The sequence below is a fragment of the Ranitomeya variabilis genome, chromosome 4 (assembly GCF_051348905.1).
Source record: "Ranitomeya variabilis isolate aRanVar5 chromosome 4, aRanVar5.hap1, whole genome shotgun sequence".
In the NCBI taxonomy this organism is placed as follows: domain Eukaryota; kingdom Metazoa; phylum Chordata; class Amphibia; order Anura; family Dendrobatidae; genus Ranitomeya; species Ranitomeya variabilis.
In genome coordinates, this window is record NC_135235.1 from 739,214,841 (window position 1) to 739,240,556 (window position 25,716).

The 25,716-nt window shown below is 45.8% G+C and overlaps 2 protein-coding genes across 3 annotated transcripts in view; one reads left to right on the forward strand and one right to left on the reverse strand.

Annotated features, from left to right (window-relative positions):
- The window catches only part of LOC143767994 (uncharacterized), a 688,384-nt gene that overhangs the window by 336,127 nt on the left and 326,541 nt on the right, over positions 1-25,716 (reverse strand). The window lies entirely within an intron of this gene.
- LOC143767998 (uncharacterized) overlaps positions 13,110-25,716 on the forward strand; it is a 152,845-nt gene continuing 140,238 nt past the window's right edge. Inside the window, exon 1 of the mRNA XM_077256614.1 lies at positions 13,110-13,375. The gene's annotated coding sequence lies outside the window, so the exon portion shown is untranslated. The remainder of the gene's footprint in view (positions 13,376-25,716) is intronic.

Genomic DNA, 25,716 nt, shown 5'->3' on the forward strand with positions numbered 1-25,716 from the left:
TGGTGGTCTTGACTGATCACAAAAATTTGATTTATCTCGAGTCTGCCAAGCGGTTGAATCCTAGACAGGCTCGTTGGTCGTTGTTTTTCTCCCGTTTCGATTTCGTGGTCTCGTACCTTCCTAGTTCGAAGAACGTGAAGGCTGATGCTCTTTCTAGGAGTTTTGTGCCTGACTCTCCTGGAGTTTCAGAGCCGGCTGGTATCCTCAGAGAGGGGGTGATTTTGTCTGCCATTTCCCCAGATTTGCGACGGGTGCTACAGGAGTTTCAGGCGGATAGACCTGATCGTTGTCCACCAGAGAGACTGTTTGTCCCGGATAGATGGACCAGCAGAGTTATTTCCGAGGTTCATTCTTCGGTGTTGGCGGGTCATCCTGGGATTTTTGGTACCAGAGATTTGGTGGCTAGGTCTTTCTGGTGGCCTTCCTTGTCGCGGGATGTGCGTTCCTTTGTGCAGTCCTGTGGGATTTGTGCTCGGGCTAAGCCTTCCTGTTCTCGTGCCAGTGGATTGCCTTTGCCTATTCCGAAGAGGCCTTGGACGCACATTTCCATGGATTTTATTTCGGATCTTCCAGTTTCTCAGAGAATGTCTGTCATCTGGGTGGTTTGTGATCGTTTTTCTAAAATGGTCCATTTGGTGCCCTTGCCTAAGTTGCCTTCCTCCTCCGAGTTGGTTCCGCTGTTTTTTCAGAATGTGGTTCATTTGCACGGCATCCCTGAAAACACTGTGTCTGACAGAGGATCCCAGTTTGTGTCCAGATTTTGGTGGTCCTTTTGTGCTAAGATGGGCATTGATTTGTCTTTTTCGTCGGCCTTCCATCCTCAGACGAATGGCCAAACCAAGTGAACTAATCAGACCTTGGAAACTTATTTAAGATGTTTTGTTTCGGCTGATCAGGATGATTGGGTGACTTTTTTGCCATTGGCCGAGTTTGCCCTTAATAATCGGGCTAGTTCTGCTACTTTGGTTTCGCCTTTTTTTTGTAATTCTACAAAATTTTGTAAGTACTACAACACCCAGGCGCTAGTAGGTAGGCACTAATTTCCACCTGCAAAGGGAATTCTGGATGTGCCTTCGGACCGGCCGGTCTCAGCCAGCCCTGTTAGCAGTGCTCTGGATTGCGGATGCCGAAGCCTTCACTAAAGAGGTAAAGAGACTGCAATCCTGTGTCCTCGTTATTTACTGCGACCTACACCACCACCTACACCTTTTATTGGGCGCCCCTTAGCAGGACCACGGACCGGGTCGGGCCACCATGACATCCTCAGAACCGAGAGACCCGGATCCGAGTACCCCACTGTCCTGCGTCTGGGGGCCGCTCCATATAGTGTACAGGTAATACAGTGATCACCAGTGACAATATACACAGGAGCTTCGTATATAGTGTATAGTGTACAGGTAATACAGTGATCACCAGTGACATTATACACAGGAGCTCTGTATATAGTGTATAGTGTACAGGTAATACAGTAATCACCAGTGACAATATACACAGGAGCTCTGTATATAGTATATAGTGTCCAGGGAGGCTGCAGGGACAGAAAAGATATAGGAACTGCTGATAACCTTAGCCTGAGTATCCTAAGCAGAAGCACAGAAAGCCCAGAAGTTGTACCTAGGAAAAAAAAAGCTGCTAAAAGGCAAGCATTGATAAAATTAAAAGAAAAAACCATGTGTCCACTCAGCTCCAATGCCACTAAGTCTATTATTCCACGTCAATATTGGCAGCGCTTTGAACGCAGAACATACCCGCTCCGTCCTTCATAAGCACTGCCGGCTTTTGTACGTGCAGTAATTCCGGATGTGTTCATTGAACCATGCGGAATCACCACATCCTAAACATTGGACTGTGATAATTATCTAGCAGAGATGGAGCATCCCCGCCAGATAAATAGACTTGCTGCAGTCTAGAAAGATGCACCGTATGCGTGTATACGCAGGGAAGCCAGAGGTGTCTCTGCATGCATAGTGGAGATGGGATTTCATAAAATCACATCCACTATACTGTAACATCTGGACGCTGCGGATTGGATGCTGCGGCTGTACACAGCCTGAAGGGAGGTGGCTTTCAAGCACCTGCTCAGAGCAGGCGCCGGGAAGCCTCCCTGCAGTGCCTGTCAGATCGCTGATCTGACACAGTGCACTACAAAGTGTCAGATCAGCGATCTGTCACTTTACTGTGATGGCCCCCCCCCTGGGGCAATGTAAAAAAGTTAAAAAAATATATATATTTACATGTGTAAAGAAAAAAAAATCTAAATAAAAATCTAAATAAAAATATTGTTCTAATAAATACATTTTTTTATCTAAATTTAAAAAAAAAAAAAAAAAAAGTACACACATTAAGTATCTCCACGTCCGTAACTGTGAAGGAAGAAATTAAGAAAGAATCTCCATTTTGTGCTTTTCGACTCCATTTTGTTGTTTTGATATAAATTTTGTTAGTAGGCTAAAGGATACAGCTGTTATGAGATTTTGATGAGACCTTGATTGTTGCAACCTCGGTAGAACATGAGACTGAGGGTGTATTGTTCTACAAAACTTTGACGCACAGATTGTCCCTGCATTCTTATAGGCTAAGAACCGTGAGCGTGTTCTTATGCTGATTGGTTGAAGTGTAATTTCTATGACTATGATAAAGTCATACAGAATAAACGGGGGCCAGAGATCTGCTCGATCCCCCATACAGAGACACACGTCTCCGTCTGGTCATTTTCAGTTGCCGGCAACACCTTATATATTAATTTGGAAATCACTGGGTTAACCGTGAAGGATCACTTTAAATCCTCCCTCAACATAACAACCTGACCTATAAAACTGTTCCACTAGTTAACCCCTTCAATGAACATCGTAAAAAAAAAAACGAGGCAAAAAACAACGCTGTATTATCATACCGCCGAACAAAAAGTAGAATAACACGCGATCAAAAAGATGGATATAAATAACCATGGTACCGCTGAAAACCTCATCTTGTCCCGCAAAAAACGAGCTGCCACACAGCATCATCAATGAAAATATTAAAAAGCTATACTCCTCAAAATAAAGCGATGCAAAAATAATTATTTTTTATATAAAATAGTTTTTACCGTATAAAAGCGCCAAAACATAAAAAAATTATATAAATGAGGTATCGCTGTAATCGTGCTGACCCGAAGAATAAAACTGCTTTAGCAATTTTACCAAACGTGGAACAGTATAAGCGCCCCCACAAAAGAAATTCATGAATAGCTGTTTTTTGTTCATACGACCTCACAAAAATCGTAATAAACAGCGATCAAAAAATGTCACGTGCCCAAAAATAGTACCAATAAAAATGTCAACTCGTCCCGCAAAAAACAAGACCTCACATGACTGTGGACCAAAATATGGAAAAATTATAGCTCTTAAAATGTGGAGACGCAAAAACTATTTTTTGCAATAAAAAGCATCTTTTAGTGTGTGACGGCTGCCAATCATAAAAATCAGCTCCAAAACCTGCTATAAAAGTAAACCAAACCTGTCATGAATCCCCAATGGCTAGGGATAGCACAGGACAAGCAAAGTACAATAAATATCGGACGAGCTCTAGGGTGATGGAACCTGGGCTGACCGCTGCCCTACGCCTGACAAACGCAACTAGAGATAGCCAGGGAGCGTGCCTACGTTGGTTCTAGACGCCACGCACCAGCCTAAGAGCTAACTAGTACTGCAGAGAAAACAAGACCTCACTTGCCTCCAGAGGAACGAACCCCAAAAGATATAGTTGCCCCCCACATGTATTGACGGTGAAATGAGAGGAAGGCACACACATAGAGATGATGTATATAGCTTTAGCAAATTGAGGCCCGCTGTAAACTAGAAAGCAGAATGATACAAAAGGGGACTGAGCGGTCAGCAAAAAACCCTAATCAAAAAAACCATCCTGAGATTACAAGAACCCATGTGCCAACTCATGGCACATGGGGAGAACCTCAGTCCACTAGAGCTACCAGCAAGCATTAAGACATACTAAGCAAGCTGGACAAAAAACCAAACAACTGAAAATCAGCACTTAGCTTATCCTGAAAGATCTGGGAGCAGGTAGGCAGGAACCAAACAGAGCACATCTGAACACATTGATAGCCGGCAAGGGAAATGACAGAAAGGCCAGGTAAAATAGGAAACACCCAGCATCTGATGGACAGGTGGAAACCAAAGGCCGCAACCCACCAAAGTCACCCAGTACCAGCAGTAACCACCAGAGGGAGCCCACAAACAGAATCCACAACAGTACCCCCCCTGTTGTGAATTTGGATTCTGGGCTCCCCCGGTGGCTACTGGTGGAATTGAACTGGTGTCTTCATCTTCTCTGTTCACCTGTTCCCATCAAGATGTGGGAGTCGCTATATAACCTTGCTGCTCTGTTAGTTGCTTGCCGGTCAACAATGTTATCAGAAGCCTCTCTGTGCTTGTTCCTGCTCCTAGACAACTACTAGATAAGTTGGACTCTTGTCCATGTTTGTTTTTGCATTTTTGTTCCAGTTCACAGCTGTAGTTTCGTTACTGTGTCTGGAAAGCTCTTGTGAACAGGAATTGCCACTCTGGTGTTATGAGTTAATGCCAGAGTTTTAAAGTAATTTCTGGATGGTGTTTTGATAGGGTTTTTAGCTGACCATGAAAGTGTCCTTCCTGTCTTCTGCTATGTAGTAAGTGGACCTCAAATTTGCTAAACCTATTTTCATACTACGTTTGTTATTTCATCTTGATTCACCGCCAATACATGTGGGGGGCCTCTGTCTCCTTTCGGGGTATTTCTCTAGAGGTGAGCTAGGACTAATATTTTCCTCTGCTAGTTTTATTTAGTCCTCCGGCTGGTGCTGGGCATCTAGAATCAACGTAGGCATGCTACCCGGCCACTGCTAGTTGTGTGTTAGGTTTAGTTCATGGTCAGCTCAGTTTCCATCTTCCAAGAGCTAGTTCCTATATATGCTGATGCTATGATCTCTTGCCATTGAGATCATGACAGTTTGACCGGCCCACTAAAGGGTTAAAATCCTTGGCTGAGAAAGGAGAGAAATAAGTAGTCTGCTGAAATTTTTTTTTTTTTTCTCTCCTTTGAATGGCTCTGTGTTCACCTGTTTGCAATGGATCTTCAGAGTGTAACTGCAGGTTTGAATAATCTCGCCACGAAGGTACAAAATTTGCAAGATTTTGTTTGTCATGCACCTGTATCTGAGCCGAGAATTCCTTTGCCGGAATTTTTCTCGGGGAATAGATCTGGGTTTCAGAATTTTCGAAATAATTGCAAATTATTTTTGTCCCTGAAATCTCGCTCTGCCGGAGACCCTGCACAGCAGGTCAGGATTGTGATTTCCTTGCTCCGGGGCGACCCTCAAGACTGGGCTTTTTCATTGACACCAGGGGATCCTGCGTTGCTCAATGTGGATGCGTTTTTTCTGGCCTTGGGGTTGCTTTATGACGAACCTCATTTGGAGCTTCAGGCAGAAAAAACTTTGATGTCCCTATCTCAGGGGCAAGATGAAGCGGAAATTTACTGCCAAAGATTCCGTAAATGGTCTGTGCTTACTCAGTGGAATGAGTGCGCCCTGGCGGCGACTTTCAGAGAGGGTCTCTCTGATGCCATTAAGGATGTTATGGTGGGGTTCCCTGTGCCTGCGGGTCTGAATGAGTCCATGACAATGGCTATTCAGATCGATAGGCGTTTGCGGGAGCGCAAACCAGTGCACCATCTGGCGGTGTCCACTGAGAAATCGCCAGAGAGTATGCAGTGTGATAGAATTCTGTCCCGAAGCGAGCGGCAGAATTTTAGACGGAAAAATGGGTTGTGTTTCTATTGTGGTGATTCTGCTCATGTTATATCAGCATGCTCTAAGCGCACTAAAAAGCTTGGTAAATCTGTTTCCATTTGCACCTTACCGTCTAAGTTTATTCTATCTGTGACCCTGATTTGCTCTTTGTCATCTATTACCACGGACGCCTATGTCGACTCTGGCGCCGCTTTGAGTCTTATGGATTGGTCCTTTGCCAAACGCTGTGGGTATGATTTAGAGCCTTTGGAGACTCCTATTCCTCTGAAGGGGATTGACTCCACCCCATTGGCTAATAATAAACCACAATACTGGACACAAGTAACTATGCGTGTTAATCCGGATCACCAGGAGATTATTCGCTTTCTGGTGCTGTATAATCTACATGATGATTTGGTGCTAGGATTGCCTTGGCTGCAATCTCACAACCCAGTCCTCGACTGGAAAGCTATGTCTGTGTTGAGCTGGGGATGTAAGGGGGCTCATGGGGATGTACCTGTGGTTTCCATTTCATCATCTATTCCCTCTGAAATTCCTGAGTTCCTGTCTGACTATCGTGACGTCTTTGAAGAATCCAAGCTTGGTTCGTTACCTCCGCACCGAGAGTGCGATTGTGCCATAGATTTAATCCCGGGTAGTAAATACCCAAAGGGTCGTTTATTTAATCTGTCTGTGCCTGAACATGCTGCTATGCGTGAATATATAAAGGAGTCCTTGGAAAAGGGACATATTCGTCCATCGTCATCTCCCTTAGGAGCCGGTTTTTTCTTTGTGTCAAAAAAAGACGGCTCTTTGAGACCATGTATTGATTATCGGCTTTTGAATAAAATCACTGTTAAATATCAATACCCATTGCCGTTGCTGACTGATTTGTTTGCTCGCATAAAGGGGGCCAAGTGGTTCTCTAAGATTGACCTTCGTGGGGCGTATAATTTGGTGCGAATCAGGCAGGGGGATGAGTGGAAAACCGCATTTAATACGCCCGAGGGCCACTTTGAGTATTTAGTGATGCCTTTTGGTCTTTCAAATGCTCCGTCAGTTTTCCAGTCCTTTATGCATGATATTTTTCGCGATTATTTTGATAAATTTATGATTGTGTATCTGGATGATATTCTGATTTTTTCGGATGACTGGGACTCTCATGTCCAGCAAGTCAGGAGGGTTTTTCAGGTTTTGCGGTCTAATTCTTTGTGTGTGAAGGGTTCTAAGTGTGTTTTTGGGGTACAGAGGATTTCCTTTTTGGGATATATTTTTTCCCCCTCTTCCATTGAAATGGATCCTGTCAAGGTTCAAGCTATTTGTGATTGGACGCAGCCCTCTTCTCTTAAGAGTCTTCAGAAATTTTTGGGCTTTGCTAACTTTTATCGTCGATTTATTGCTGGTTTTTCGGATATTGCTAAGCCATTGACCGATTTGACTAAGAAGGGTGCTGATGTTGCTGATTGGTCCCCTGATGCTGTGGAGGCCTTTCGGGAGCTTAAGCGCCGTTTTTCCTCTGCCCCTGTGTTGCGTCAGCCTGATGTTGCTCTACCTTTTCAGGTTGAGGTCGACGCTTCTGAGATCGGAGCTGGGGCAGTGTTGTCGCAGAAAAGTTCTGACTGCTCCGTGATGAGGCCTTGTGCCTTCTTTTCCCGTAAATTTTCGCCCGCTGAGCGGAATTATGATGTTGGGAATCGGGAGCTTTTGGCCATGAAGTGGGCTTTTGAGGAGTGGCGCCATTGGCTTGAGGGGGCCAGACATCAGGTGGTGGTATTGACTGACCACAAAAATTTGGTTTATCTTGAGACCGCCAGGCGCCTGAATCCTAGACAGGCGCGCTGGTCATTATTTTTCTCTCGGTTTAATTTTGTGGTGTCATACCTACCGGGTTCTAAGAATGTTAAGGCGGATGCCCTTTCTAGGAGTTTTGAGCCTGACTCGCCTGGTAACTCTGAGCCCACAGGTATCCTTAAGGATGGAGTGGTATTGTCAGCCGTTTCTCCAGACCTGCGGCGGGCCTTGCAGGAGTTTCAGGCGGATAGACCTGATCGTTGCCCACCTGATAAACTGTTTGTTCCTGATGATTGGACCAGTAGAGTCATCTCTGAGGTTCATTCTTCTGCGTTGGCAGGTCATCCTGGCATTTTTGGTACCAGGGATTTGGTGGCAAGGTCCTTCTGGTGGCCTTCCCTGTCACGAGATGTGCGAGGCTTTGTGCAGTCTTGTGACGTTTGTGCTCGGGCCAAGCCTTGTTGTTCTCGGGCTAGTGGATTGTTGTTGCCCTTGCCTATTCCTAAGAGGCCTTGGACGCACATCTCGATGGATTTTATTTCAGATCTGCCTGTTTCTCAGAAGATGTCTGTCATCTGGGTGGTGTGTGACCGTTTCTCTAAGATGGTCCATTTGGTTCCTCTGCCCAAGTTGCCTTCTTCTTCCGAGTTGGTTCCTCTGTTTTTTCAAAATGTTGTTCGTTTGCATGGTATTCCTGAGAATATCGTTTCTGACAGAGGGACCCAATTCGTGTCTAGATTTTGGCGGGCATTCTGTGCTAGGATGGGCATAGATTTATCTTTTTCGTCCGCTTTCCATCCTCAGACGAATGGCCAGACTGAGCGGATTAATCAGACCCTGGAGACATATCTGAGGTGTTTTGTGTCTGCTGACCAGGATGATTGGGTTGCTTTTTTGCCATTGGCGGAGTTCGCTCTCAATAATCGGGCCAGCTCTGCCACTTTGGTGTCCCCGTTTTTCTGTAATTCGGGGTTTCATCCTCGATTTTCCTCTGGTCAGGTGGAATCTTCGGATTGTCCTGGAGTGGATGCTGTGGTGGAGAGATTGCATCAGATCTGGGGGCAGGTGGTGGACAATTTGAGGTTGTCCCAGGAGAAGACTCAGCTTTTTGCTAACCGCCGTCGTCGTGTTGGTCCTCGTCTTCGTGTTGGGGACTTGGTGTGGTTGTCTTCTCGTTTTGTCCCTATGAGGGTCTCTTCTCCTAAGTTTAAGCCTCGGTTCATCGGCCCGTATAAGATATTGGAGATTCTTAACCCTGTTTCCTTCCGTTTGGACCTCCCTGCATCCTTTTCTATTCATAACGTTTTTCATCGGTCATTATTGCGCAGGTATGAGGTACCGGTTGTGCCTTCCGTTGAGCCTCCTGCTCCGGTGTTGGTTGAGGGTGAGTTGGAGTACGTTGTGGAGAAAATCTTAGACTCTCGTGTTTCCAGACGGAGACTCCAGTATCTGGTCAAGTGGAAGGGATACGGCCAGGAGGATAATTCTTGGGTGAATGCATCTGATGTTCATGCCTCTGATCTGGTTCGTGCCTTTCATAGGGCCCATCCTGATCGCCCTGGTGGTTCTGGTGAGGGTTCGGTGCCCCTCCTTGAGGGGGGGGTACTGTTGTGAATTTGGATTCTGGGCTCCCCCGGTGGCTACTGGTGGAATTGAACTGGTGTCTTCATCTTCTCTGTTCACCTGTTCCCATCAAGATGTGGGAGTCGCTATATAACCTTGCTGCTCTGTTAGTTGCTTGCCGGTCAACAATGTTATCAGAAGCTTCTCTGTGCTTGTTCCTGCTCCTAGACAACTACTAGATAAGTTGGACTCTTGTCCATGTTTGTTTTTGCATTTTTGTTCCAGTTCACAGCTGTAGTTTCGTTACTGTGTCTGGAAAGCTCTTGTGAACAGGAATTGCCACTCTGATGTTATGAGTTAATGCCAGAGTTTTAAAGTAATTTCTGGATGGTGTTTTGATAGGGTTTTTAGCTGACCATGAAAGTGTCCTTCCTGTCTTCTGCTATGTAGTAAGTGGACCTCAAATTTGCTAAACCTATTTTCATACTACGTTTGTTATTTCATCTTGATTCACCGCCAATACATGTGGGGGGCCTCTGTCTCCTTTCGGGGTATTTCTCTAGAGGTGAGCTAGGACTAATATTTTCCTCTGCTAGTTTTATTTAGTCCTCCGGCTGGTGCTGGGCATCTAGAATCAACGTAGGCATGCTACCCGGCCACTGCTAGTTGTGTGTTAGGTTTAGTTCATGGTCAGCTCAGTTTCCATCTTCCAAGAGCTAGTTCCTATATATGCTGATGCTATGATCTCTTGCCATTGAGATCATGACACCCCCCCCCCCTTGAGGAGGGGTCACCGAACCCTCACGAGAACCCCCAGGGCGATCAGGGTGAGCTCTATGAAAGGCGCGGACCAAATCAGTCGCATGAACATCGGAGGCGACCACCCAGGAATTATCCTCCTGACCATAACCCTTCCACTTAACCAAATACTGGAGTTTGCGTCTGGAAACACGAGAATCCAAGATCTTTTCAACAACATACTCCAATTCTCCCTCCACCAGCACCGGAGCAGGAGGCTCGACCGAAGGAACAACGGGCACCTCATACCTCCGCAACAACGACCGATGGAACACATTATGAATAGCAAACGATGCTGGGAGATCCAAACGAAAAGATACAGGGTTAAGAATCTCCGAGATCCTATAAGGACCTATGAACCGAGGCTTGAACTTAGGAGAAGAAACCTTCATAGGGACAAAACGAGAAGACAACCACACCAAGTCCCCAACAAGAAGTCGGGGACCCACGCGGCGACGGCGATTAGCAAACTGCTGAGTCTTCTCCTGAGATAACTTCAAATTGTCCACCACCTGATTCCAAATCTGATGTAGCCTGTCCACCACCACGTCCACTCCAGGACAATCCGAAGACTCCACCTGACCAGAGGAAAAACGAGGATGAAACCCCGAATTACAAAAAAAAGGAGAGACCAACGTGGCAGAACTAGCCCGATTATTAAGAGCAAATTCGGCCAGTGGCAAAAAAGCAACCCAGTCATCCTGATCAGCAGAAACAAAACACCTCAAATAAGTTTCCAAGGTCTGATTAGTTCGCTCCGTCTGGCCATTCGTCTGAGGATGGAATGCAGACGAGAAAGACAAATCAATGCCCATCTTGGCACAAAACGTCCGCCAAAATCTAGACACAAACTGGGATCCCCTGTCAGAAACGATATTCTCCGGAATCCCATGCAAACGAACCACGTTCTGAAAAAATAAAGGAACCAACTCAGAGGAGGAGGGCAACTTAGGCAAGGGCACCAAATGAACCATCTTAGAAAAGCGGTCACACACAACCCAGATAACGGACATTTTCTGTGAAACCGGGAGATCAGAAATAAAATCCATGGAAATGTGCGTCCAAGGCCTCTTCGGGATGGGCAAGGATAACAACAACCCACTGGCCCGTGAACAGCAAGGCTTAGCTCGAGCACACACTTCGCAAGACTGCACAAAGGTACGCACATCCCTAGACAAGGAAGGCCACCAAAAAGACCTGGCCACCAAGTCTCTTGTACCAAATATTCCAGGATGACCAGCCAACACAGAAGAATGGACCTCGGAGATGACTCTACTGGTCCAATCATCCGGAACAAACAGTCTTTCTGGTGGACAACGATCCGGTTTATCCACCTGAAACTCCTGCAATGCGCGTCGCAAGTCTGGGGATACGGCGGACAATATTACCCCATCCCTAAGGATACCAGTAGGCCCAGTGTCTCCAGGAGAGTCAGGCACAAAACTCCTGGAAAGAGCATCTGCCTTCACATTCTTTGAACCTGGCAGGTATGAAACCACGAAATTGAAACGAGAAAAAAATAACGACCAACGAGCCTGTCTAGGATTCAAACGCCTGGCAGACTCAAGGTAAATAAGATTCTTGTGATCAGTCAAGACCACCACGCGATGTTTAGCACCCTCAAGCCAATGACGCCACTCCTCAAATGCCCACTTCATGGCCAAAAGCTCCCGATTACCCACATCATAATTGCGCTCGGCGGGCGAGAATTTTCTAGAGAAGAAAGCACATAGCTTCATCACCGAGCCATTAGAACTTCTCTGTGACAAAACCGCCCCCGCTCCAATCTCGGAAGCATCAACCTCAACCTGAAAAGGAAGTGAAACATCTGGTTGACACAACACAGGAGCAGAAGAAAACCGGCGCTTAAGTTCCCGAAAGGCCTCCACGGCCGCAGGAGACCAATCAGCAACATCAGCACCCTTTTTAGTCAAATCAGTCAAAGGTTTAACAATACTGGAAAAATTAGCAATGAACCGACGATAAAAATTAGCAAACCCCAAGAACTTCTGAAGGCTCTTAACAGATGTAGGTTGTGTCCAGTCACAAATAGCCTGAACCTTAACGGGATCCATCTCAATAGTAGAAGGAGAAAAAATGTACCCCAAAAAAGAAATCTTCTGGACTCCGAAGAGACACTTTGAGCCCTTCACAAACAGAGAATTGGCCCGCAGAACCTGAAACACCTTCCTGACCTGTAGAACATGAGACTCCCAGTCATCAGAAAACACCAAAATATCATCCAAATACACAATCATAAACTTATCCAGATATTCACGGAAAATATTGTGCATAAAGGACTGAAAGACTGATGGATACTAAAAGAAAGAACCTGGCACTCAACTTAATGCTTGTGAGATTTTAATCGTAGTAGCCAAAACGTTTCGGTCCTATATCTGGACCTTCATCAGTTACTACAAAACGTGAACATAAACAAAATACTATTTACAAATATATACAAAAAGAAACAAAAGAAAACATAATGTGCAAAGAAAATATGTACATAATTCAGAGAACCACAAAATTATACAATGCAAGATGTCACATCCATGACAAGAGGTATTTAGGTCATCTAGATAAAAAACTGAGATAGACAAGCAAGTGTCAGGCTGAGTGAGACCGCCGGATATCTAGCACAGGGGTGTAAGATAAAGGAGAATGAGGGTGGAACATACCGTACTATGATGAAAAAAAGTAAATGACTGTAGTGTCATATAAGGCACAGCATGGTCTGCGTCTGTAGTAATATAGAGGAGATTACAATGGCATAGGTACGTGTGAACGTATTGTGGAGAGGGGAGGGGGAGAAGTAGCATACCTGGTATTGGCGCAGATAGGTTTAGGCACACAGAATGGACTGTGGATGAAGGAAGATAAACATAACTATAGTATACCATTAGGTATACATGCGCTGAGGATGCCGCCAGTGGCATACTATAAATGGAGACATGCCAGGGACTATGGTATTACCTTATTCACGCTGATTGGTGCTGTGCTTGTGTCCAGACACGGAATCCCCGCTTGTCTGGTGTGTAGTGAAAGTGCGCGCCTTAAATGGACAGGGGGCGGTGCCGGGACTCTGGGATGGAGGGTTTCCAAGGTGTGTATCCAGAAAGCCTCGCGACGTTTTAATATGGCAATCCTATTACCCCCACGTCTGGGTGCTGGTATGTGTTCGATCACAGCTCTGGGACGTCACAAGCACCTCCCTCCCCCAGGAACCTCTCAGCACATACCATCCCCCTACACTGTGACACGCAGACTGCAGCACAGCTGACACGCACAGCCATCTTACTTCCGGCCACTTCATCTCTGGCTTCTCTGTGCGCCCCTCGGTTGCCAAGCGACGGAGTCCCGGCACCGCCCCCTGTCCATTTAAGGCGCGCACTTTCACTACACACCAGACAAGCGGGGATTCCGTGTCTGGACACAAGCACAGCACCTATCAGCGTGAATAAGGTAATACCATAGTCCCTGGCATGTCTCCATTTATAGTATGCCACTGGCAGCATCCTCAGCGCATGTATACCTAATGGTATACTATAGTTATGTTTATCTTCCTTCATCCACAGTCCATTCTGTGTGCCTAAACCTATCTGCGCCAATACCAGGTATGCTACTTCTCCCCCTCCCCTCTCCACAATACGTTCACACGTACCTATGCCATTGTAATCTCCTCTATATTACTACAGACGCAGACCATGCTGTGCCTTATATGACACTACAGTCATTTACTTTTTTTCATCATAGTACGGTATGTTCCACCCTCATTCTCCTTTATCTTACACCCCTGTGCTAGATATCCGGCGGTCTCACTCAGCCTGACACTTGCTTGTCTATCTCAGTTTTTTTTATCTAGATGACCTAAATACCTCTTGTCATGGATGTGACATCTTGCATTGTATAATTTTGTGGTTCTCTGAATTATGTACATATTTTCTTTGCACATTATGTTTTCTTTTGTTTCTTTTTGTATATATTTGTAAATAGTATTTTGTTTATGTTCACGTTTTGTAGTAACTGATGAAGGTCCAGATATAGGACCGAAACGTTTTGGCTACTACGATTAAAATCTCACAAGCATTAAGTTGAGTGCCAGGTTCTTTCTTTTAGTATCACATGGTGTGGGAACCTACCTGGGCACCACCAGTACTAGTGCACACGGCTTTATCTTTGAAAGACTGATGGAGCATTGGAGAGTCCAAAAGGCATTACCAAATACTCAAAATGGCCCTCAGGCGTATTAAATGCGGTTTTCCACTCATCACCCTGTTTTATCCGCACCAGATTATACGCACCACGAAGATCTATCTTAGTGAACCACCTAGCCCCCTTAATGCGAGCAAACAAATCAGTAAATAATGGCAATGGATACTGATATTTGACTGTAATCTTATTCAGAAGGCGATAATCTATACAAGGCCTCAGGGAACCATCTTTTTTTGCCACGAAAAAAAAACCTGCTCCCAGAGGGGACGAAGATGGACGAATATGTCCCTTTTCCAAGGACTCCTTAATATAATTCCGCATAGCAGTATGCTCTGGCAGTGACAGATTAAATAAACGACCCTTAGGGAACTTACTGCCAGGAATCAATTCTATAGCACAGTCACACTCTCTATGAGGAGGGAGCGAATTGAGCTTAGGCTCCTCAAAAACATCCCGATAGTCCGACAAAAACACAGGGACCTCAGAAGGAGTAGATGAAGCGATTGAAATCAGAGGTGCATCATCATGAACCCCCTGACATCCCCAGCTTAGCACAGACATTGTTTTCCAGTCCAGGACAGGATTATGAGTTTGTAACCATGGCAGACCAAGCACTAGTACATCATGTAAATTATACAGTACAAGGAAGCGAATCACCTCCTGATGAACGGGAGTCATGCGCATGGTCACTTGTGTCCAATACTGCGGTTTATTCATAGCCAATGGTGTAGAGTCAATTCCCTTCAGAGGAATAGGAACTTCCAGAGGCTCGAGACTAAAACTGCAGCGTTTAGCAAATGACCAATCCATAAGACTCAGGGCAGCGCCCGAATCCACATAGGCATCGACGGAAATGGAAGACAGTGAAAAAATCAGAGTCACAGACAAAATGAACTTAGACTGCAGAGTATCTATGGCAAAAGATTTATCAACCCTTTTTGTGCGTTTAGAGCATGCTGATATAACATGAGCTGAATCACCACAATAAAAACACAATCCATTTTTCCGCCTATAATTTTGCCGTTCACTTCTGGACTGAATTCTATCACATTGCATAGTCTCAGGTGCCTGTTCAGAAGACACCGCCAACTGGTGTACGGGTTTGCGCTCCCGTAAACGCCGATCAATCTGAATGGCCATAGCCATAGACTCATTCAGACCAGTAGGCGTAGGGAACCCCACCATAATATCCTTAATGGCCTCAGAAAGACCATTTCTGAAGTTTGCAGCCAGGGCGCACTCATTCCACTGAGTAAGCACCGACCATTTCCGAAATTTCTGACAATATATTTCCGCTTCATCATGCCCCTGAGAGAGGGCCAACAAAGCCTTTTCAGCCTGAATCTCTAGGTTAGGTTCCTCATAGAGCAATCCCAATGCCAGAAAAAACGCATCCACACTGAGCAATGCAGGATCCCCTGGTGCCAATGCAAATGCCCAATTCTGAGGGTCACCCCGTAGGAAAGATATAACAATCTTGACCTGTTGAGCAGGGTCTCCAGAGGAGCGAGATTTTAACGAAAGAAACAATTTACAATTGTTCCTGAAGTTCAGGAAGGTAGATCTATCTCCAGAAAAAAACTCTGGAATAGGAATTCTAGGTTCAGACATGGGAGTGTGAACAACAAAATCCTGTATGTTTTGAACCTTTGCCGCGAGATTACTCAGGCTGGAAGCCAAACTCTGGACATCCATGATAAACAGCAAAGATCAGAGCCATTCAAGGGTTAAGAGGAGGTAAGAAGCAGCTAGACAGCAATTAAGGGCTAGGCAGCAAAACTCTGAAGGGAAAAAAAAAAAAAAAAAAATTTCCCTAGAACACTTCTATTTCTCCTGCTTCAGCCCAAACAATTAACACTTTGTGGGCCGGCTATACTGTCATGAATCCCCAATGGCTAGGGATAGCACAGGACAAGCAAAGTACAATAAATATCGGACGAGCTCTAGGGTGATGGAACCTGGGCTGACCGCTGCCCTACGCCTGACAAACGCAACTAGAGATAGCCAGGGAGCGTGCCTACGTTGGTTCTAGACGCCACGCACCAGCCTAAGAGCTAACTAGTACTGCAGAGAAAACAAGACCTCACTTGCCTCCAGAGGAACGAACCCCAAAAGATATAGTTGCCCCCCACATGTATTGACGGTGAAATGAGAGGAAGGCACACACATAGAGATGATGTATATAGCTTTAGCAAATTGAGGCCCGCTGTAAACTAGAAAGCAGAATGATACAAAAGGGGACTGAGCGGTCAGCAAAAAACCCTAATCAAAAAAACCATCCTGAGATTACAAGAACCCATGTGCCAACTCATGGCACATGGGGAGAACCTCAGTCCACTAGAGCTACCAGCAAGCATTAAGACATACTAAGCAAGCTGGACAAAAAACCAAACAACTGAAAATCAGCACTTAGCTTATCCTGAAAGATCTGGGAGCAGGTAGGCAGGAACCAAACAGAGCACATCTGAACACATTGATAGCCGGCAAGGGAAATGACAGAAAGGCCAGGTAAAATAGGAAACACCCAGCCTCTGATGGACAGGTGGAAACCAAAGGCCGCAACCCACCAAAGTCACCCAGTACCAGCAGTAACCACCAGAGGGAGCCCACAAACAGAATCCACAACACAAACCCCCTTCATCACCCCCTTAGTTAGGGAAAAATAATAACATTTTAAAAAATGTATTTATTTCCATTTTTCCATTAGGGTTAGGGTGGGGGCTAAAGTTAGGGTTAGGGTTGGGGCTAAAGTTGGGGTTGGGGTTAGGGTTGGGATTAAGGTTAGGGTTGGGGTTAGGGTTGGGGCTAAAGTTAGGGTTAGGGTTGGGGCTAAAGTTAGGGTTAGGGATGGGGCTAAAGTTAGGGATAGGGTTGGGGCTAAAGTTAGGGTTTGGATTACATTTACAGTTGGGATTAGGGTTGGGATTAAGGTTAGGGGTGTGATTAGGATTATGGTTGGGATTAGGGATAGGGGTGTGTTTGGGTTAGGGCTTCAGATAGAATTGGGGGATTTCCACTGTTTAGGCACATCAGGGGCTCCACAAACGTGACATGGTGTCTGATCTCAATTCCAGCCAATTCTGCGTTGAAAAAGTAAAACCGTGCTCCTTCCCTTCCGAGCTCTTCTGTGCGCCCAAACAGGGGTTTACCCCAACATATGGGGTGTCAGCGTACTCAGGACAAATTGGACATCAACTTTCGGGGTCCAATTTCTCCTGTTATCCTTAAGAAAATACAAAACCGGGGGCCAAAATATAATTTTTGTGAAAAAATATGATTTTTTATTTTTACGGCTCTACATTATAAACTGTGAAGCACTTGGTGGGTCAAAGTGCTCACCACACATCTAGATAAGTTACTTAGGGTGTCTACTTTCCAAAATGGTGTCACATGTGGGGGGTTTCAATGTTTAGGCACATCAGGGGCTCTCTGTTGTGAATTCCTTTCTTGGAATCCCTCCTGTGGCTGTGAATGGTACTTTGATGATTTCTGCTCTTGGGCCCCCTCTGGTGGCTTTGAGTGGAACGGCTGTTCCTTGATGGTGCTTTCTCAGCTGGAAGCACCCATTGTTTCTGCTGGTCTTCTATTTAACTGGGCCTTGCTAGTTAGTTGATGCCAGCTGTCAATGTCTCAGGACTGGTTCAGATCTCTCTTGGATTTCTCAGATGGCCTGTCCATTCCAGCAGAAGCTAAGTTTTTGCTTATGATTTTTGTGTTCACTTGCATTTGAGGTTATTCCTCTGTGTTTGCTATTTTTCTTGTCCAGCTTGCATTATGATATTTGCTTGCTAGCTGGAAGCTCTGGGGTGCAGAGTTGCCCCCTCCGCACCGTGAGTCGGTGTGGAGGTCTTTTTGCATACTCTGCGTGGACTTTGAGTTTTTTTGTACTGACCGCACAGTTCCCTTTGCTATTCTTTGTCTATCTAGTGTAAGATTGCTCTTACTGAGTGTATTGGGGGACACTCGCTTAGCACAGGATTGACGTAGTCAGGCACGATTTTTCGCTTAAACACAGTCTATGCGGTTTATTAAAGTGTCATAAACCGGGTTATGCACAGTTCAATATTTACATTTCACGAAACACAACAGGCACCAACTGGTGATATTAACTTGCAGCTTTAACTTACACTTCATTTACGGCTTTGACTCACGGACACTAAACATGCTGGACCTCTCACTTCGCCCAGTTACCACGGGTGTCCGTACGCCGTTCACTTCACCAATGTCCCAAGTCACAGACAGCACATGTGACACTGGGTCGCAGTCTCTAATCACGCCGAACCTCACTCCGTTCAGTTGCCGTGGGAGACCACACAGTTCATAGAACTTCACAAGCACTAACAGTCTGTATAGTACCTGACGGGAGCTCCTGCTCCACCAGCTGACTCCTTGTCAGTGCACTCCTTCGGGTAAGCTGCCTCGCAGGGATCACCAACTTGCCTGGCCGGCACACATTAGTCAGCCCAGACCCACCGAAGGACTGTAGCTTCCCCACACTGTAGCTGACACTGGCTCTGCAGATCCTGGTCCTCACCTCGTGCTATTCAGGGATCCGGTCCTCCTCCCAGGACCTCCCAACACCCAGGTTACGCAGGATCACACAGGTGGCCAGTCCGGGTACTATTCAGGATGTCCATCCCAGCTGGGACCGTCCAATACCCAGGTCACCAATAGCAAAGTCCCACCAGGTGCTATTCAGGATTCCTACTCCCAGGAAATCCAACACACACCCCTTGAGAAAGGCGATAGCCGAAACGCGCGTCGGGGGATACAGAGGGGAGTGCCAATCCACGCTGTGACTTATTTCCACATTATCTGGTATGTATAATATTATATACTCAGTATGAAGTGTGTTTGTTAGCTATCTTGACGGACCTAGGTGTCCAATGCAGGCTCCTTTGAATCCTATGCACAGTCACTTTAATCTGTTGCTATACCTGTCTTGGTTATAATGTGGACATATATATACTACAGGCACATATCCCCTGTTATTACTGAGTACAGCACGGCAACCATTTCCCTCTGTTCGTTTTAAGCCTGGAATAATTGTTAATAAAGTTTGTTTATATATTTATTCGGACTTGATGCTGCTTCTTTTTTCTTTTGGTTTTTGGTATGTGCTCTTCAGGATTCCTACTCCCAGGAAATCCAACACATACTTCCAGGACCTTCAGAGCCCATGTGACCCACGCCCTGGTCACATTATATACCCTGAAACCACACCCCTGGATGTGAGTGTGGATGTGTGGCTAGTTTGTCCCACCCATCTCACATAACTAGCCTAGTAAGTCTCCCATTCTAACTATACACCATAACACAAACTTGAGGGACTACAGGTCCCAGAACAACCACATTACATCAGACTTACTACGCAGACTCCCTCTGCGACACATATCGGCCATTCACAACACTGCCAGACTCTGTTCCACCACCATTATAACAACAAATATGCGTCCATGCATATCCCAAAGAGCACACACAGCGCCCCCTAGCTGCCACAGGGGTCACTGCACCACACTAGTCTAGTTGTGGCCTCCTTTGCTAAATTCTGTTTTCATTCCTACGTTTGTTACTTCCCTCTAAACTCACAGTCAATATATGTGGGGGGCTACCTTTCCTTTGGGAAATTTCTCTGAGGCAAGGTAGTTTTCTATTTTCTCCTTTAGGGGTAGTTAGCTCTTAGGCTGTGAAGAGGCGTCTAGGGAGAGTTAGGAACGCTCCACGGCTACTTCTAGTGTTGGTGTCAGGATTAGGGATTGCAGTCAGTAGAGTTACCACCTCCCCAGAGCTTGTCTCAGGTTTTGTTTCTAACCACCAGGTCATTCCAGTGTGCACCTAACCACCAGGTCAGTTCGCTGTGCACCTAACCACCAGGTCATTACAGGGTGCACCTTATCACCAGGTCTTCACAGTGTGGACCTTACCACCAGGTCATAACAGTACAGCTGGCCCACAAAGTGTTAATGTATCTCAAAAGTGGGAAAAAAGAAGTTCTGAGTCAATTTTTTTTTCTCTGCAGCTTGTTTTGTCTTTTTTTTCCCCTTAATCTCTGGGTGGTTCAAGACTCAGGTGCTGATATGGACGTTCAGACTTTATGTTCTCGTGTGGATCAACTTGCTGCAAGGGTACAGAGTATCCAGGATTATGTTGTCCAGACTCCGGTATTAGAGCCTAGAATTCCTATTCCTGATTTGTTTTCTGGGGATAGATCTAAATTTTTGAACTTCAAAAATAATTGCAGATTGTTTTTTGCTCTGAAACCCCGTTCCTCTGGTGACCCCATTCAGCAGGTTAAGATTATAATTTCTTTGCTGTGTGGCGACCCGCAAGACTGGGCGTTCTCTCTTGAGCCAGGAAATCCTGCATTACTTAATGTAGATGCATTTTTTCAAGTGCTCGGCTTGCTGTATGATGAACCCAATTCTGTGGATCAGGCGGAAAAGACTTTGCTGGCTTTGTGTCAGGGTCAGGAAGCGGCAGAAGTGTATTGCCAGAAGTTCAGAAAGTGGTCTGTGCTTACACAATGGAATGAGTACGCCCTGGCAGCAATTTTTAGAAAGGGTCTTTCTGAAGCCCTTAAAGATGTTATGGTGGGGTTCCCCACGCCTGCTGGTTTGAACGAATCAATGTCTTTGGCTATTCAGATTGATCGGCGTCTGCGTGAGCGCAAAACTGTGCACCATATGGCGGTGTTCTCTGAGCGAAGTCCTGAGCCTGTGCAATGCAATAGGACTTTGACTAGAGATGAACGGCAAAAACTTAGACGTCAGAATGGGCTGTGTTTTTACTGTGGTGACTCTACTCATGCTATTTCTGATTGTCCTACGCGTACTAAGAGGTTCGCTAGGTCTGTCACCATTAGTACCGTACAGCCTAAATTTCTCTTGTCTATTACTCTGATTTGCTCATTGTTGTCCTTTTCTGTTATGGCATTTGTGGATTCTGGTGCTGCCCTGAACTTAATGGACTTAGAATTTGCCAGGTGCTGTGGTTTTTCCTTGGAGCCTTTGCAGAGCCCTATTCCCTTAAGGGGGGGATTGATGCTACGCCATTGGCCAAGAATAAACCTCAGTACTGGGCTCAATTGACCATGTACATGGCTCCCGCACATCAGGAAAATATTCGTTTTTTGGTGTTGCATAATTTGCATGATGTTGTTGTGCTGGGTTTTCCATGGTTACAGGTACATAATCCAGTTCTGGATTGGAAGTCGATGTCTGTGACTAGTTGGGGTTGCCAAGGGATACATAGTGATGTTCCTTTGATGTCAATTTCCTCCTCCCCATCTTCTGAAGTTCCTGAATTTTTGTCGGATTTTCAAGATGTCTTCGACGAGCCCAAATCCAGTTCTCTACCTCCTCATAGGGACTGTGATTGCGCTATTGATTTGATTCCTGGTAGTAAGTTCCCTAAGGGCCGACTCTTCAATCTGTCTGTGCCAGAACATGCTGCTATGCGGAGCTATGTGAAGGAGTCCTTGGAGAAGGGGCATATTCGCCCGTCTTCGTCACCATTGGGAGCGGGGTTCTTTTTTGTTGCCAAGAAGGATGGCTCTTTGAGACCCTGTATAGATTATCGCCTTCTCAATAAGATCACGGTCAAATTTCAGTACCCTTTACCTTTGCTTTCTGATTTGTTTGCTCGGATTAAGGGGGCTAGTTGGTTTACCAAGATTGACCTTCGAGGGGCGTATAATCTTGTTCGCATAAAACAGGACGATGAATGGAAAACAGCATTTAATATGCCCGAAGGTCATTTTGAGTATCTAGTGATGCCTTTCGGACTTTCTAATGCTCCATCTGTGTTTCAGTCTTTTATGCACGATATCTTCCGCAAGTATTTGGATAAATTCATGATTGTATATTTGGATGATATTTTGGTCTTTTCGGATGATTGGGAGTCTCATGTGAAGCAGGTCAGGATGGTATTTCAGGTCCTTCGTGCTAATGCGCTATTTGTGAAGGGGTCTAAATGACTCTTTGGAGTTCAGAAGGTTTCTTTTTTGGGCTTCATTTTTTCTCCTTCAGCTATGGAAATGGACCCTGTTAAAGTTCAGGCTATTTATGATTGGACTCAACCTACATCTGTGAAGAGTCTTCAGAAGTTTTTGGGCTTTGCTAATTTTTATCGCTGCTTCATTGCTAATTTTTCCAGTGTGGTTAAGCCTTTGACTGATTTGACGAAGAAAGGCGCTGATGTGATGAATTGGTCCCCTGCGGCCGTTGACGCCTTTCAGGAGCTTAAACGTCATTTTACTTCTGCCCCTGTGTTGCGTCAGCCAGATGTTTCTCTCCCCTTTCAGGTGGAGGTTGACGTTTCTGAGATTGGGGCAGGGGCCGTTTTGTCTCAGAGAGGTTCTGATGGTTCCTCGATGAAACTGTGTGCTTTCTTCTCCAGAAAATTTTCGCCTGCTGAGCGTAATTATGATGTCGGCAATCGGGAGTTGTTGGCTATGAAGTGGGCATTTGAGGAGTGGCGACATTGGCTTAAAGGAGCCAGGCATCGCGTGGTGGTCTTGACTGATCATAAAAATCTGATTTACCTCGAGTCTGCCAAGCGATTGAATCCTAGACAGGCTCGATGGTCTTGGTTTTTCTCCCGTTTTGATTTTGTGGTCTCATACCTCCCGGGATCTAAGAATGTGAAGGCTGATGCCCTTTCTAGGAGTTTTGTGCCTGATTCTCCGGGAGTCCTTGAGCCGGCTGGTATTCTCAAGGAGGGGGTGATTCTTTCTGCCATCTCCCCTGATTTGCGGCGGGTGCTTCAGGAGTTCCAAGCTGATAAACCTGACCGTTGTCCAGTGGGCAGACTGTTCGTTCCTGATAGATGGACTAGTAAGGTAATTTCTGAGGTTCATTGTTCAGTGTTGGCTGGTCATCCTGGGATTTTTGGTACCAGAGATTTGGTTGCTAGGTCCTTTTGGTGGCCTTCCTTGTCGCGGGATGTGCGTTCTTTTGTGCAGTCCTGTGGGATATGTGCTCGGGCCAAGCCTTGCTGTTCTCGTGCCAGTGGGTTGCTTTTGCCCTTGCCTATACCGGAGAGGCCTTGGACGCATATTTCCATGGATTTTATTTCTGACCTTCCTGTTTCTCAGAAGATGTCTGTCATCTGGGTGGTTTATGACTGGTTTTCTAAGATGGTCCATTTGGTACCCTTGCCTAAGTTGCCTTCCTCATCTGATTTGGTTCCACTATTTTTTCAGCATGTGGTTCGTTTACATGGCATTCCGGAGAACATTGTGTCTGACAGAGGTTCCCAGTTTGTTTCTAGGTTTTGGCGGTCCTTTTGTGCTAGAATGGGCATTGACTTGTCTTTTTCTTCAGCGTTCCATCCTCAGACAAATGGCCAAACTGAACTAACCAATCAGACCTTAGAAAGCTATTTGAGATGCTTTGTTTCTGCTGATCAGGATGATTGGGTGACCTTCTTGCCGTTGGCCGAGTTCGCCCTTAATAATCGGGCTAGTTCGGCTACGTTGGTTTCGCCTTTTTCTTTGTAACTTTGGTTTTCATCCTCGTTTTTCTTCAGGGCAGGTTGAGCCCTCTGACTGTCCTGGTGTGGATTCTGTGGTGGATAGGTTGCAACAAATTTGGACTCATGTGGTGGACAATTTAACGCTGTCTCAGGAAAAGGCTCAGCATTTTGCTAACCGACGTCGCTGTGTTGGTCCCCGGCTTCGTGTTGGGGATTTGGTCTGGTTGTCTTCTCGTCATGTTCCTATGAAGGTTTCTTCTCCTAAGTTCAAGCCTCGTTTTATTGGTCCTTATAAGATTTCTGAAATTATCAATCCTGTGTCCTTTCGTTTGACCCTTCCAGCTTCTTTCTCCATCCATAATGTGTTCCATAGATCTTTGTTGCGGAGATATGTGGAGCCCATGGTCCCCTCCGTTGATCCTCCTGCTCCGGTGTTGGTTGAGGGCGAGTTGGAGTATGTGGTGGAGAAGATTTTGGATTCTCGTATTTCGAGGCGGAAGCTTCAGTACCTGGTTAAGTGGAAGGGTTATGGCCAGGAGGATAATTCTTGGGTTGTTGCCTCCGATGTCCATGCTGCCGATTTGGTTCATGCCTTTCACTTGGCTCGTCCTGATCGGCCTGGGGGCTCTGGTGAGGGTTCGGTGACCCCTCCTCAAGGGGGGGGTACTGTTGTGAATCCCGTTCTTGGAATCCCTCCTGTGGCTGTGAATGGTACTTTGATGATTTCTGCTCTTGGGCCCCCTCTGGTGGCTTTGAGTGGAACGGCTGTTCCTTGATGGTGCTTTCTCAGCTGGAAGCACTCATTGTTTCTGCTGGTCTTCTATTTAACTGGGCCTTGCTAGTTAGTTGATGCCAACTGTCAATGTCTCAGGACTGGTTCAGATCTCTCTTGGATTTCTCAGATGGCCTGTCCATTCCAGCAGAAGCTAAGTTTTTGCTTATGATTTTTGTGTTCACTTGCATTTGAGGTTATTCCTCTGTGTTTGCTATTTTTCTTGTCCAGCTTGCATTATGATATTTGCTTGCTAGCTGGAAGCTCTGGGGTGCAGAGTCGGTGTGGAGGTCTTTTTGCATACTCTGCGTGGACTTTGAGTTTTTTGTACTGACCGCACAGTTCCCTTTGCTATTCTTTGTCTATCTAGTCTAGTTGTGGCCTCCTTTCCTAAATTCTGTTTTCATTCCTACGTTTGTTACTTCCCTCTAAACTAACAGTCAATATATGTGGGGGGCTACCTTTCCTTTGGGGAATTTCTCTGAGGCAAGGTAGTTTTCTATTTTCTCCTTTAGGGGTAGTTAGCTCTTAGGCTGTGAAGAGGCATCTAGGGAGAGTTAGGAACACTCCACGGCTACTTCTAGTGTTGGTGTCAGGATTAGGGATTGCGGTCAGTAGAGTTACCTGTCATGATTCCCAATGGCAGGGACTCAGGCAAAAAACGGACTAGCTCTTGGAAGATGGTATCTTAGGTAACCGCGATACTGAACCTAACACGCAACTAAAAGTAGCCAGGGGGTGTGCCTACGTTGTCTCTAAACACCTCGCGCCAGCCGGAGATCTAGCTACCCCTAATAGAGGAATACACAGACCTGACTTGCCTCCAGGGAAACCCCAAAAGTTATAGTAGCCCCCCACGTATAATAACGGTTAGGTAAGAGGAAAACACAAACGCAGTATGAATATAGATTCAGCAAAGTGAGGCCCTCTGACTAGATAGCGGAATATACAAAAGAGGACTTCGCGGTTACCTCAAAAACCCTAAGCAGCCATCCTGGAATTACCTTAGCTCCTTTGTCAACTCATGACACCGGAGTAGTAATTCCAGATCACAAGAGCTTCCAGCAGCACAAGAAATATAAATGCATGCTGGACAAACACAAAAAAAAGCCAAAGATTCAACTTAGCTGAGTTGCAGACTTGGAGCAGGTAGCAAGCAACAAGGTGCTCTGGTAAAATTGATTGCCGGCACTACAATGACTGAGAAGCCAGGCTAAATAGGAGACTCCCACTCTCCTAATGGAAACAGGTGCACTGGACCACAAGACACCAGTCAACCAGTACCACCAGTAACCACCAGAGGGAGCCCAAAAACAGAATTCACAACAGTACCCCCCTTAAGGAG